Source organism: Ursus arctos, unplaced genomic scaffold, assembly GCF_023065955.2.
Source record: "Ursus arctos isolate Adak ecotype North America unplaced genomic scaffold, UrsArc2.0 scaffold_30, whole genome shotgun sequence".
In the NCBI taxonomy this organism is placed as follows: Eukaryota; Metazoa; Chordata; class Mammalia; order Carnivora; family Ursidae; genus Ursus; species Ursus arctos.
The window spans coordinates 1300874-1316288 of record NW_026622986.1 but is presented as its reverse complement, the minus strand read 5'-3'; positions in this window follow the sequence as shown (position 1 = coordinate 1316288).

Below are 15415 nucleotides of genomic sequence, written 5' to 3'. Positions count from 1 at the left end.
ACCAAGGTGAGGGCACTGGTGAGTGGAAGGTTGGGCCTGGGCGTTTTGGCACAAGGGGCCTTCGAAGGTCGCCATGTCTCGGAGGGCCCTGCCCGTTCTCCCGCCCTGAATGAAGGGCAGCACCCCAAGCCCCCGTGTGGCGGCTGGGCAACAGGGTGAGTCAGGTGCTGAGGCTCAGGATCCCCAATCCCTGGCGTTGCGGTGCCAGGCCCCTTGGGAGAGGCCACTCGGGGTCGATCTAGCATTAAGGTTAGCCCCCAGGAGGCCGGTAGACCCGATCAGCACCTGTTCGGCACGTGGAGTGTTTGGCCGAGGTGAGGGCGCTGGCGAGACTGAGCATGAGCCCAAGCGTTTTAGCGTGGGGGACCTTCGAAGGTCGGCGGGGTCTCGGAGGGACCTGCCCGTTCTCCCGCTCTGAATGACCAGCGGGGCACCTAAGGCTCGGGTGGCTGAAAGGCAGCAGGGTGAGTCCGGCACTTGGGCTCGGGGTCCCCATCCCCAGCGTTGCGGCCCCAGGCCACTTGGGAGGGCCCCTGGGGGGCCAACCTAGGGTTAGGGTTAGCCCTCAGGAGGCCAGCAGGCCCGATCCGCCCACTGTGCAGTGAGCGGAGGGGCGGGCCAAGGTGAGGGCACTGGGGAGTGGGAGCGTGGGCACCAGCATTTTGGTGCCCTGGGCCTTTGAATGTTGCTCTGGCTCAGAGGGCCATGCCCCTTCTCCTGGCTGAATAACCAGCGGCGCCCCTAGCGGCTCCGTTGCTGGTGGGGCGATGGGGGTAGTCCCGCACTGTGGCCTGGGGATTCCCCAATCCCCGGCGTTGTGGCGCCAGGCCCCTTGGTATGGGCCCCTAGGGGGCAGTCCTATGCTTAGGCTTATTCCCCAGGAGGCCGGCAGGCCCAATTGGCTGGCTGTGCGGTCTGCGGAGCAGCGGTCCGAGGTGAGGGCGCTGGTGAGTGGGAGGGTGGGCCCAAGCTTTTTGGCGCGGGGGACCTTCAAAGGTCGCCGGGGCTTGGAGGGCCCTGACCATTCTCCCATCCTGAATGACCGGCGGCGCCCCTGGCGGCCCAGGAGGCGGCGGGGCGGCAGGGTGAGTCCGGAGCTGGTGCTCTGGGGTCCCCAATCCCCGGCGTTGTGGCGCCAGGCCCCTTGGGAGGTGCCCCTCGGGGACCGACCTAGGGTTAGGGTTAGACCCCAGGAGGCCGGCAGCCGGGATTGGCTGGCTGTGCGGTGTGCGGAGCAGCGGTCCAAGGTAAGGGCGTTGGCGAGCGGGAGTGTGGGCCAAAGCGTTTCGGCGTGGGGGCCTACGAAATCGCCGGGGACTCAGAGGGCCCTGCCTGTTCTTCCACCCTGAATGACTGGCGGCGCCACTCGCGTCCTGGGTGTGGCGGGGCGGCAGGGCGAGTGCAGGACTGGGGCTCGGGGGTTCGAAATCCCTGGCGTTGTGGCTCCAGACCACCTGGGAGAGTCCACTCAGGGCCGACCTAGGGTTAGGGTTAGCCCCCAGGAGGCCGGCAGGCCTGATCCGCGGGCTCTGCCGCATGCGGAGGGGCTAGCGGAGGTGAGAGCGCTGGCGAGCGGGAGCCTGAGCCCAAGAGTTTTCGCGCGGGGCTTTCAAAGTTTGCTGGGGGCTCGGAGGGCACTGCCTGTTCTCCTTCCCTGAATGACCAGCGGCGCCCATAGAGGCCAGGGTGGCGGCGAGGCTGAAGGGTGAGTCCGGTGCTAGGGATCCGGCATCCCCTATCCCTGGCGTGGCAACGCCAGGCCCCTTGGGAGGGGCCCATCGGGGGCCGACGTAGGGTTTGGAGTTAGCTCCCAGGAGGCCTACAGGCCTGATCCACCGGCTGTGTGACGTGTGGAGGGGCTGGCCGAGGTGAAGGCGCTGGCGAGCGGGATCATGGGCCCAAGCTTTTTGGCGAGGGGGCCTTGGAAGGTCTCCTGGGACTCTGAGGGCCCTGCCCGATCTCCCGCCCTGAATGACCGGTGACGTCCCTAGCCCGCCTGATCCCAGCGGGGCGGCAGGGTGAGTCAGGCACTGTTGCTTGCAGGTCCCCAATCCCCGGCGTGGTGGCGCCAGGCCCCTTGAGAGCGGACCACCATGAGCCCACCTAGGGTTAGTGTTATCCCCCGGGAGGCCAGCAGGCCCGATCCACTGGCTGTGCGGCCAGTGGAGGGGCGGGCTGAGGTGAGCACGCTGGCGCACGGTAGGGTGGACCCATGCGTTTTGGCGTGGGGGGCCTTTGAAGGTCGCCGGGGGCTTGGGAGGCTCTGCCCGTTCTCTCGCCCTGAAAGACTGGCAGCCTCCCTAGCAGCCCGCGTTGCTGCGGGGCAGAAGGGTGACTCCGGCGCTGGGCTTGGGGGTCCCCAATCCCCGGCGTTGTGGCACCAGGCCCCTTGGGAGGTGCCCCTCGGGGGCCGACCTAGGGTTAGGGTTCGTCCCCAGGAGGCCGGCAAGCCCGGCGCTAAGTGGCTCTGGCAATGTAACAAAAATGCCATACACTTATCTGTAAGAAATAACAGTGTACAGGAACCCTCTTAGCCTTAACATAATCCTTTGTGATTATGGAAGCCAGCCCCAAAGTGGTCGTGGAAGTGAGACGAAAGGGCTAAGCACTTTTCTCTGAGTCACCACACTATGCAGGGAAAGACCAATGTACATCATCTTTCACGAGTAGGAAGCATTAATGAAAAGGTTCTGGAATTTCGAGGACTCTGACCCATCCTTATTGGTAATAAACCACCGTGTACAGGAAAACACCTTCAACTCTCATCAGCCTCCTCAATCCTGATTCCGATTCAACTTTGGGTGTGTAGGACTAGGGAAATATCAACATCTTATTGCTAAGAAAGAACGATGTCAGGGTAATGCTCTTCCAATCACATCAGCCTTCCTGAAGACAGAAGCAGGAATCAACGTGGTTATGTTACCATGAGGTAAGGAAGATGAGCATATAAGTGAGAAACAACAGTGGGCAGGACCTCTCTTCCAACGAACAGTATCTTTGCTTAATGTTGAATCGCTATGGTAAGTGGTTGTGGGCATTTGTGAGGTCAAAATCTTGAGTGTTTTGTAAAACCTCTTGGCCATTCACACATGAGACTAAGGTAGTTGGGGACTCCTAGGCAGTGATTTGTCCACTGTCAAAAATATGAAAAGATAAAAGAGACAGATGAGGTCTCCTCAGGCATTGTCCTTTATCCTCATCCTCCGTGAGGATGGCCATCTCTGGACAGCTCAGTGGCAGGGTCTCATTCACAGTGGGGGCATCTGTTCCTCACAGACATCAGGCAGGGAAATGGATTTGGTTCTCTGTGCCAGCCCAGCCACAGCTGAGTGTCACAGCACCCTCTCGTGGGCTCATAAGAGTTTCACTGTCACCAGGCAGGTCATTGTATTTGATAAACCACTGTGAGACTTTGCAATTGCCTTCATCTGCAACCTCCTAGAGGCAAATGCAGATCTCTGGTACCATGTGAAGTCATGTGAAGGCATCGTGAGAAAGTGTCCTTTTGCTTAAGAAAAACATGGCTGGGGCTCCTGGCTGGCTCAGCCAGTTAAGCATGTGCCTTTGGCTCAGGTTATGATCCCAGGGTTCTGGGATCGAGCCCGGGCTCCCTGCTCAGCTGGAAAGGACGTAGGGATATAGCCTAGAACCCACAGAGAATGTGAATAAAGGGGAGTGAAATGGAACTTGGTCTGTGTTTTGCTTTAGGGATTGGAAGTTAGTTTTTTCTCAATTGTGATTGTTCTTGAAACAGAAAAGCTGTATTGGTTTTTTTTACCTTTAATTTTTTTCTACTAATAATTTTTTATTATGATATTTTAGTCACTATACAGTATTCTCTTAGTTTTTGATGTAGTGTTCTGTTTCATTATTTGCATATAACACCCAGTGCTCCATGCAATATGTACTTTCCTTAATACCCATCACTGGCCCATCCCAATCCCCCACCCTTCTCCCCTCTGAAGCCCTCAGATTGTTCCCCAGAGTCCATAGTCTCTCGTGGTTCATTTCCCCTTCTGTTTAGGGTCCATTGTCTAAAGGGACAGACAGTGGAAGTTCACCAAATATAAGATCGAAATTTCATTGTTCATTATAGATGCCGCCAAGTAGTTCCCAGACATTTCATTCTACTGTAGTAATACATTATACCTGTACAGGTGCACGTGGAAGACAGTTGATGCAGGTATAGTGGTAATAAAACATGCCCCTCAGTAGTAGAATAATAGAGGATGCATATGTGTAAAATTATTCGACTACAGCTTCCATGCTTTCCCTTTGGTTCCTTATTATCTATGAAATTGGACAATTTTTGTTCTCTAGGCTTAAAGCTCATTGTCAGTATTCAGAGTTTTTCAATGCTGATCTTCTCCTGTATAAGTTACCAAAAAGCTAAAATATGTATGAACTTTAAAAAACGCTATATTGAAAATTACAGCAGGGAAGTTCCATTTTGTGAATATTGTGTCAATGGATCTCTATTTTGACATCAGTGTTCATTAGAAATGATGACATTTCATGTGAGTATAAATATCAATGTGAAAAAGAAAAGGTAGGAAGAACCTTGAATGTTTAAGTAATTGGTGAAATGACAGATGTGTGTGTGTGTGTGTGTGTGTGTGTGTGTGTGTGTGTGTGTAATTGATTTTCAGTGAATGGTTCAGCTTCTTGTAGGGCCTCCGAGCAAGCCCACGTGAACCTTTCAATGAGTTGGTATCTGTTTTCAGAGCATGGGAATCTCTTAGTCCAATAGTCAACCAGGCAAGCTTTGAGGTCCTGAAGAGTTTCAGTCCTCAGCCATGGTGTTGCAGACCCTTGTGAGCAAACACTAGGGTATGCTAAGAGCCCTCATTAGCAGGTACCAAGGTGTGACGATTTCAGACAGCATTTCCCAAAGAAGTACCTCTTGAGTCTCTGTCCTTGTCAGTTCCCTACACTTCCTTACACTAGTTATGTGATCAGTGTGTTTCAGGATAATCCCCACATGTGATTTTTGCTCTTTCCTACTAGTCCTATCTGTTTCTCATTTTCTGCTTTTATGGTAGGGGTTGGGAAGCAACCTGAGTGGTGTAGGAAGGGGTGTGGTAGTTGTCTGCATTCAGAGGACCGAATGATGCCTTGAAATTGTACTGTAGTTTGAGGTCAATTGTCCATCCTCTGAGTGTCAGGAATTCCATCACTTTACTTTGATGCTAGTCTATTCTTCAAGCTGTCCTCAGAAATAAGGACGTCATCCATCTAGGGAATACTGGTTTGTGTGTATGTTTTCATTTTAGGAAAGGCCTTGCTGTTCCTGAAAATAATACTGTAGAGCACCCTTTCCTGTTCTTATTGGCCATCAGTCAATCTTTTGTGAAGTATTCGTTTGTAAATAGACTTTTTATGGTTGATGAGCAGGAATTTTTATTCACAAGTCTTTGTCAGTGTGTGTATTGCAAATCTTTACTTCCCAGCCTGTGGTTCACTTTTTCATTTTCTTATGGTCATAAGATAAGGAGAAATGTCACATTTTTATGAAGTCCCACTGAATTCTTCTAAATGGTTAGTGCACCCTATGTCCTACCCCAAGATTGACAGGTTCTACGTTTTCTTTCAGAAACTGTCCAATTGGAAGCTACAATCCATCTCAAATTTATAAATTACATTTTTATTCTAATAGGGTATTTATAGACTGTTTTGGATTTTCTATGTACACAATCGTATTATCTGTGAATAGTCACAATTATCCCCTCAATTCTTATACTTTTTGTTTCTCTTGCCTTAAAACACTGGTAGATTATCAGATGCAATGTTGAATAGAGCAGCATTGTTTTAAGATTTTAATATACCTTTCTCAAAATCTGACAGAAAAAGCAGACAAAACATTGGTAACAAATGTGACCTAATTGACATACAGGGAACATTCCATAATAAGTGCAGAATACATTATTTTCAAGTGGTCATAGACTCTTTACCCAAATAGATGATAGGTGGGGCCACGAATCAAGGCTACAAATGTTAAACCCTGACATTAACTAGATTCTATTCTTAGACCACAGGGGAATTGAGCCACAGTCATAGCGAAAAGAAAACCAGGAAGTCCTTCAGTGTTTAAAAATTAAATGGAACTTTGCTACATATCGTAAAGGTCAGAGAGGGAATCTCAATGGAAATTCTGAACCTTTTCTACATGAGGGCTCACACACAATGGCACTTTCTTTGTGAAGAGCATTATAATAACCTAGACAGGAGTTGAGCCTTAAGTCAGAGTTCTGCCTGCCCCAGCCACACCTGGCAGCCTTGGCCTGTGGTCCCCCTCAGCTGTCCTTTCTGGTGGCCTTGAGCTAATGGGGTCATCATGGCTTTATGGAAATGGGAAGCTCCCCACTCATAGTGATGGTGGTGCCCCCTCCCCAGCTGCCCTTTCTGGTGGCTCTGAGCTAAGGGGGTCAACATGGCCATATGGAAATTAGAAGCACCCCACTCTAAGTGATGACGTTGCTATCGTATCGTCCTCACCAGTCCAACAATATGATTTCTGAGTGAAATATGACACAAGAGCGACTTCTTGGCCTTTCTTCAGGTTTGAAAATCATCTGGTGAGTCATCTATTAGAAATATGGATTCAACATGTGTTCTTTCTTTTGGAAAAGAAATAGACCTAATAGCAATTATGGCTTCCTGAGCACCTGTTCTTGAGAGACATCATACTGGCTCTTTGTAGCATTCTGCCTCTTAAACTTCAGACTAGGGTGTAGATATTTTTAGGCACATGTTCAGGTGGTTAGACAGGGACTCAGATGATATGAGTCACAGAGGATTTTAGTGTCAGAAATCTAAGTGGGATCCCCAAATTGACTCCAAATCCCTTGTTGTTCCATACAGGGTACTATTTCCCTCTTATCTCTGGTCTTCTCCATCTGGAAACCTATCAAGTATCAGGATTTTCTTGTCATGTGGACAACTGGAATGAATTTAGCGGGCCTTTTCACATCTGCCCATGGTGATCATTAAGATCATGATCTCAGTGGAAGACCTCTGGGTAAGATACTCAAAGATCCTTAGGAATACAGACAGTATAATATTTTTCTGGTATTAAAGTTACTGAAACCAACTATCTTTTTTAGTCCATTCAGGCTCGGGTATGTTCAGAGGGTGCTGTAAAGAGGTCTGAGATAGTATTTAAAACACTCAGCTCAGCCTCTTCTACAAAGTGAGCCAATGCTTATAAACATCGCTAAAATATTCCCTTACCTACGATGACTTCCCAGCCATCGTAGTGTTTCTATGGTATGACTGTGACTTACATTAGTCAACATTTGCAGAGAAAGAACTTAGTGCATCCAGGGGGCACTTCATGTTGAAATTACTTTGTGACTACGAGCTACTGTGTTTTATTCTGCAGTCCAAGGGAATGGTGCCAGACATCTCTAAGGTGTCTAGCAGTTCTACAATTCTGATTTTAAGTGGTCTTGTGCTTCAGAGATTTGGGCAGGAGAAGGGCAGGAGTCCAGAGACTGTGAACACTTCTGTTACCTGTGCTGACCATGGAGCAGGCAGCCTTCCGTTTGCATCATTTTGATTTCTTGGTACTCTTGTGAAAGGTGCTTTTGTCTCAAATTCCTCCATTTAGGAGTAATTATAATGATAAAAGGAATTTTTATCTTATATCATCTGTGGGCCCTGATCCTGGGCTCCCAGGGAAGCTATCCTTTAACATTTTACCCGGCTCAAAATGACTGGGCAACACCTCAAAGCATGGGCCCTATTTCTGCCCCAAGCACATGTTGTACATCTGCTTTGAGAAGAAAATAATAACCAAAAAATGCCAACATAAAGATAAGAAAAAATAAAGAACCTCTTTGGCTCCCATAAGATTAAAGTCATACTGACATGTACATACTGAAAAAATAAGAAAGAGTCTGTCACTTTCTGGAATCTAAGAAGATCCTCATTGTGGTGTATAACTCTGTACGTAAAACAAAACAGAAAAAAATATATAAGCCTGCCCAAATGTTCTTTCCCCGGAGCACTCCCTTCTTGGTGAAGATTGTGTCTCTCAGGCAGCTGTCCTGACTTGGGTTTGAATAAAGGTCTCTTCCTTTCTCTCTAAAATGTTTTTAAAAGTTCATTCACGCAGTGTTGACAATAACAGTGTTTTCTATTTAAGTGAGAAATAAATGTTCCACTCTACTTGCATTAGGAATAGATGAATTGAGGGTTTCCTTAGAAGAGTAAGTCTGCTTTCCAGAAAAGGCAAGGTCATTGGTCTATTGAGAATGAAGATAATTACTGCTAAACAACAAGTATGTGTTGCCCCTTCCCCCAGAAACTGAAGCAGGTGTGCAGGCTTTAGGTCAGAGGTGCCTTCTTCTCCCCAGCTGACGGCACTTCTATGCTCTGGCTCCAAGAAACCCGAGGTTTTGAACGTCAGCATCGCAGTCAGCGAGGCAGCTTGTCACAGGACGCCAGTGTTCAGAGAAAGCACAGGTATGTTTGGCAAAATGTCCTATCTATGTCAGGCCTGGAGGTAAAACCTCTCATTATCCCAAAACCTCCTGGGCTTTTCTCTTTTCTCTAGTTGAGCCACAAAGTAAAATTGAAGTAGCTGTCAGCATTCTAGGTTTGGTGCAAGAATTACTTAGTTTCCCTGCAGGTAGAACTTTGCAGTGGATCACAATTTCTCTGTCCATTTATTGCTTACAAATGTATTTTGACCATCTGTTTCCTAGGAGCCCTCTTTTATTAGAAAGGGAAGGTGAGATTCACTCTGTGCCTGTTTGTAACATCTAATTTGTTCCTTCATCTAACAGTGTTTATTCAATTGGGCCTAAGATATGGTTGAGTGGCCAGCATCTAGAGTTAGGTGGCTTTTTTCATCTGATACAGAGTTGGATGATGTCATTTGACAAAGGTGATGTTTCATCATTGATTAGTTCATTCATCAGAAGAGTTAAAACTAGGGTGGAGGGAAAATTCAAAATTATCCAAAGCGACCTGTTCCTGTTTAAAAGTTGAGCTTGACTTTCTAGTTTTACTAAATGTATTATCTCGATATTTTGTGGTGCCATATTCTCTCTGTAGTTTCTTTGGTGGTGGAGTCAGAAGGAGAGTCTGGGAATTCCTTTGGATAGTGGCATGCTTGTGGCTTCAAGGGGCTTGGCGTCAGGAGCCTTGGGGTGAATTCTGCAACTGCTTGCCTGACCCTGGGTGCATCTCCCAGAGGTTTTGTTTCCTCTTATAAAATTGCCGGCAGATAATGTTCTGCTTAAAGGCGAACCCTCCCATCCTGTTTGTGGGAATGCAAAGTGGTGCAGCCAGTCTGGGAAACAGTGTGGGGGTTCCTCAAAAAGTTAAACATTGAACTACCACATGATCCAGCAATTGCTCTCCTAGGTATTTACCCAAAGGATACAGAAATGCAGATTCGAAGGGGGTCCATGCACCATGATGTTTATAGCAGCAATGTCCACAGTAGCCAAACTATGGAGAGAATCCCAAAGTCCATGCACTGATGAATGGATAAAGCAGATGTGGGATACATATATATAATGGAATATGACCCAGCTTCAAAAAGAATGAAATCTTACCATTTGCAAGGATGTGCATGGATCTAGAGTGTATTAAGCTAAGCAAAATCAGTGAGGAAAGACAAATATCCTATGCTCTCACACTTGTGGAATTTCAGAAAGAAAATAGATGAACAGAGTTGAGGCGTGATGAGGGAGGCAAACAAGGAAATAGACTCAAACTTGGAGAACAAACTGATTGTTGCTGCAGGACAAGGGTTTGGGCGGAAGAGTTAAATGGGTGAGGGGTATTAAGGAGGGCACTTGTGATGAGCACCAGGTACTGTATGCAGGTGACGAATCACTAAATCCTACCCTTGAAGCGAATATTCCATGGCATGTGAACTAACTGGATTTTAAGTAAAAGAAGAAAGGAAAAAAGTGTTCTGCTTCATGAAGAGTGAGGTAAAATTGTAGTGATTTGGGCTGTACTATTCTATAGAGGATATATGTAAAACACCCTGTTGTAGGATACACTAGTTTCTTATCACATAAGGTGTCCTCAGAAAGCTGCAATGAAAGATTCAGATCTCAGAGCATGTTCATGTTCCACTGATATGTTACAGTTTGCACAGTTAGGAAAGCAGGTGGAGAGAAAGGCAACAGAAGGGGAAAGTAGGTGTGAACCTTTCATTAGTTAGCGTTATAGCTTTCTCATGAAAGCCTTGCGCCAGTGTGATTTTGGAAGAAAAGGAGAAATCCGGGAGCTTTGCAGGAGAAAGGGGAGTTCCAGGTCTAGGTAAAGCTGATAGGGGTCCCAGAGGAGAGCTGAATGCATTCTGCAGCAGGGTGTGGGCAGGGTGGGCTCCAGGGGTGGCTGTGGGTCTCCTGGGTGAGAGTTGTGACAGGTGAGGGCTGTGTGCAAGGTCCTGGCTGAGGACAAGGGAGGCACAGGCGGAGAGCTGGCAGAGAACCTTCTTCTGGGCCACCAGCCTCACCCAACACACACAGCCTCATCTTCTGTCCCTGTCACCACAATTCAGACTTCTCCGAAGGTAAGTGAGAGCACTTCAAGAGCATTCTGAACAGAAGGAAAAGCATGTGCAAAGGCTCTGGGGCAGGAGAATTCCAGGTATGTCCAGGAGCAGCGAGAAGGCCCTGTGGCCACAGGAGACAGCTTAGGATATGAGCTCATAGAGGGACAGAGGGTGACAGAAAGCCATTCCAGGGCTATAAGCCCATGAGACCTTGTTTCACTGGGCCATCCTGGCTACAGTGTTGAGAACAGATGACAGAGGGTTGAAGATGGCAAGGCAGGTCAATGACGAAGCTTTTCCAGGAACTCAGGCACTATGGACCAGACAGGTGGCCTTGGATGGAGTGGTTAGACCTATTCTGGGTCCATTTTGAAGATGGAGCTCACAGGATTTGCTGATGGGTCAGCTATTAGGAGCAGGAGAACAGAGAAATTGGGTTAACTCCCAGCTGTTGTGGGTTGTCCGGAAGAAGGGGAAGGAGAGGGTTTCTCGGGAGGTAGGAGGTAGTCCTTGTTCTGCATGCTGAGGAAGGTGCCTTTCCCAGTTGATCTGCTGAAGTTTGTGTCTTTGAGGACCTTTCACATCTCCTCCCTCAGCAATGCTGAAGTACAAGTATCCCCCACTTTTTAAACGTTCACAGTAAGACACTGGGCTTTCTTGAAAGAACTACATTATTACCCAGCTTCAGTAAGAGGAAGAGACCTGAAGAGGATTTCCCTCTTATGAAAAAAGGTGAACAGTGAGAATCGCGTTCAGCATCTGTTTTGGGGAGAAGCACGACAGAGGCGGTGTGCACCCCAACCAGCTCCTTCCGCTGGGAACCGCTCTCCGCATCCAGCCACCAGCACGTTGAATGGTGTCTGTGAGCCTCTGCAGTGCTTTATCTTCATTTATGCTGGGCCTCCATTAGAAACTTGTATGCTGCGGCCTAAGAAAAGCCAAAGAGAAGGAATTTTGGAGTCTGAGCACACTGTCTAATTCTTCGTGTAAATTAACGGTCATTCCTTCTTGACAGCATTTCTGCTGTGCATGGTTTCTCAGAAGCCCTGTACTTTCAAAGAGCAGGGAAACCTATACCCCATGCTGCGGGGTTAGTTTTAGTCTCCATGCTGGACAGAACATTTCATGACTGTCGGATTTTCTCACTCAAACATTGAGACTTGGACCACCTTCACCCGTTTCTACCACCCCATCCCCGAATCTGGCACCTACCAATCTGCTCTCATTATCTATGTGTTCAGTATTTATTTATTCCACGTGGAATGTACATGAGAGCATCTGGTATTGGTCTTTCTGTGTCTGAGTTACTTGGCATAAGGCCCCCAAGGTCTGTGTTTCCATGTCTGGTTCTTGTGAATAATGCTGCAGTGAACATGGGAGTGCATCTGTTTTTTTGAGGCAGCATTTTTGTGTTCTTCAAATCAATTCTCAGTAGAGCCACTACTGGGTCATGGGGTAAATGCATTTATTTTTTCATGAACCTCCATACCGTTTGTCACAGTGGCTGCACCAATTTCCATTCCCACCAACAGTGCACAGTGTCTCCTCGTCTGCACACCCTTGACCCCACCTGGTGTCTGTCTCTGGCACAATTGCTGTTCCAACAGTTGAGAGAGGATAGCCGATTGTGGGGTTGACTGATGTTTCCCTGACGATGATTAGTGATGTCGAACAACTCCTTCTGTCTGTTGGCACCTGTGTGCCATCTTTGGAAAGTATCTATTCACATATTCCTCCCATTTTTTTTAATAGTTTTTTTTTGTTTGTATGAGTGTTGTGTGTATTTTGGATATTAGCCTCTTCTCACACATATGATTCACAGACATTTTTTTCTTATTGGGTCAGTGGCCTTTTAAGATTTTGATGGTTTCTTTTGCCGTGTGGAAGATTTCAGTTTGATGTTGTTCCACTTGTTTATTTGTGCTTTTGTTGCCTTTGCATTTGGTGTCCGATCTGAAGACTCTTTGCCAAAACCAATGTCGAGAGACTTAGTACCTGTGTCTTCTTGGAGGTTTATGGATTCAGGTCTTATGTTCAAATCATTCATCCATTAAAAATTTTGTGTGTGGTGTAAGAAAGTGACCCAGTTATATTCTTCTGCATTTAGTGTCCAGTTTGCCTGTTGCCGCTCACTGAAGACACAGTCCTTCCCTCATGGCATATCTTCTGCTGCTGTGTCGTAAGTTAGGATCATCTACGTGTGGGTAAGTTTCTGAGCTTTCTGTTCTGTTCCACTGACCTGGTGTCTGTGTTTATGCCATTACCATCCTGTTTTGATGACAACAGCTTTGTAATCTAGCTTGAAATCCAGGCGTGTGTTGACTGCACTTTTCTTTCTTCATGTTGCTTTGGGTATTTGGGGTGTTTTGTGATTCCATACAAGTTTGAGGACTGTTTTCTATTTCCTCGAATAATGCCACTGGAATTCAGACAGGCATTTCATCACATGTGTTGATTACTTTGGGTACGATGGACATGTTCACATAATTAACTCTTCCAGTTAAGGAGCATGGCGTATGTTTCCATTTGTTTGTGTTGCCTTCCAAATCTTTGACCCATACATTCTGCGCCCCTCAACACTCATGTTTTTCATTTCTTTTCTGCCATGTGTTGAGTGTACTATGTCTTTCTCATTCTTGGTTACTTTTATTTCTAGATTTTTTGATGCAATTGTAAATGGCATTGCTTTTTTAATTTCTCTTTGCGAAAGTGTGTCATCAGTATACAGAAATGCAAGAAGTTGGGTCATCTGGGTGGCTTCATAAGTGAAGCGTCTACCTTCAGCTTAGGTCATGATCCCAGAGTTCTGGGATTGAGCCCCGTGTTGTGCTCCCCGCTTAGCGAGGGTCTGCTTTTTCCTCTTTCTGACACTCCCCCTGCTCGTGCTTTTTCTCTTCCTCTCAAATAAATAAATAAAATCTGATAAAAATAAAGACAACAGATCTGTGTATATTGACTTTATATCCTGCAGCTTTCTTGAATTTGTTTATTCTAACAGTTTTTTTTTTTTTTTTTTGTGGAATCTTTCCGGATTTCCTGTCATTTGCAAATGTGCAGTTTCCTTATGGATTTCATATCTTTCTCTTTTTTTAAAATTGTTATTCACCCTACAGTACTTCATTTGTTTTTGATGTAGTGTTCCATGATTCATTGTTTGCATATAACACCTAGTGCTCATTATGACACCTGCCCTCCTTTTTTTTTTTAAGAATTTATTTATTTATTCGACAGAGATAGAGACAGCCAGCGAGAGAAGGAACACAAGCAGGGGAGTGGGAGAGGAAGAAGCAGGCTCATAACGGAGGAGCCTGATGTGGGGCTCGATCCCATAATGCCAGGATCACGCCCTGAGCCGAAGGCAGACACTTAACCACTGTGCCACCCAGGTGCCCCCTGCCTTGTTAATTTTAACCATTCTAACTGGTGTATGGTGATATGTCATTGTCATTTTGATTTGTATTTGCCTGATGGCAAGTGATGTGGAGCATTTTTTCATGTGTCTGTTGGCCATTTGTATCTCTTTGTGTCTTCTGCCCATTTTTGGGGTGTTGAGTTTGAGGAGTTCTTTATAGATCTTGGATACCAGCCCTTTATCTGTAATATCATTTGCAGATATCTTCTTTGATTCCATAGGTTGCCTTTTTGTTTTGTTGATCGTTTGCTTTGCCGAGCAGAATCTTTTTATCCTGGTGAAGTTTCAGTACTTCATTTTTGCTTTTATTTCCTTTGCCTTTAGAGACGTGGCTTGCAAGAAGTTGTTGTGTCCAAGGTTCAAGAGTTCTTTTGATTTTGATATGAGACAGGAATCCATTATCTTTCTTTCCTGATTGTATTCGAGTCCTCTGTCTTTCTTGGTGAGTCTACCTAAGTGTCAGTTTTGTTTATCTTTCCAAAAAAGGCAGCTCTCATTTTCATTGGTTTTTTTTTTTTTTGTCTTTTTAGTCTCCGTTGGATTTATTTATGCATTCCTTTTTGTTATTTCCTTATTTCTACTAATTTGGGGCTTTGCTTGTTGATTTATTTTCTACTTCTTTACCAAATAAATCAGGTAGTTTATTGGAGAGCATCATATGGATTGAGGAAGACTTGAGTTTCTATGAATGTCCCCCATAAAGCTACTTTTGCTGCATCCCATAAGTTTTTGTAGATTGTCTTTTTCATCAGTGTCAAGGTACTTCTAAAATTCTTTTGATTTCTTCTTTGACTATTGGTTGTTCTGTAGCATGTTGTTAAATCTCCACATATTTATTTAAGATTATTTAAGTATCTGACAGAGAGTGAGACAGGGAGAGAGGGAATGCAAGCACGGGGGTGGGAGAGGGAGAAGCGGGCTTCCCACTGAGCAAGGATCCTGGAATCACGACCTGAGCTGAAAGCAGATCCTTAACGACTGAGCCACCCAGGCCCCAAAAATCTCCACCTATTTTTGACTGTCTCATTTTTTTCTTGAGACTGATTTCTAGTTTCATATCATTGTGGTTGGACAAGATTTGAAGCAGAAGGTGAAGAGAGCATTCAGATGAAAGGATTGTTTCCTGGAGGGTTTTCTGCGGGCAGACTATGAGTTCCGTGGGACGGAGGAAGGTTTTGTGAGACGGGTTAACCCTTGTTAGAATTACTGACTACTACCATGCAGGCTGTGTGCTACTGTTCACACCATAGTCCTGATGGACTTGTACTTTATTAGAAATATTTTCTAGGAGGTGTAGGCATAGCCTTCACTTAAAGAACGGTGCCATGTGGGTTCATGGCATGACCCCAGGTCAGCAACCAGGATGTATGGTATTGGGGGGGATCAGAAACAGGCTTTCTGTGGGAAGTGACAGAAATTGTTTATGGTGAGCTCCATGACCATAGGTGAGGTCCCGAGTGACCGACTGGGTGTTGGGTTCT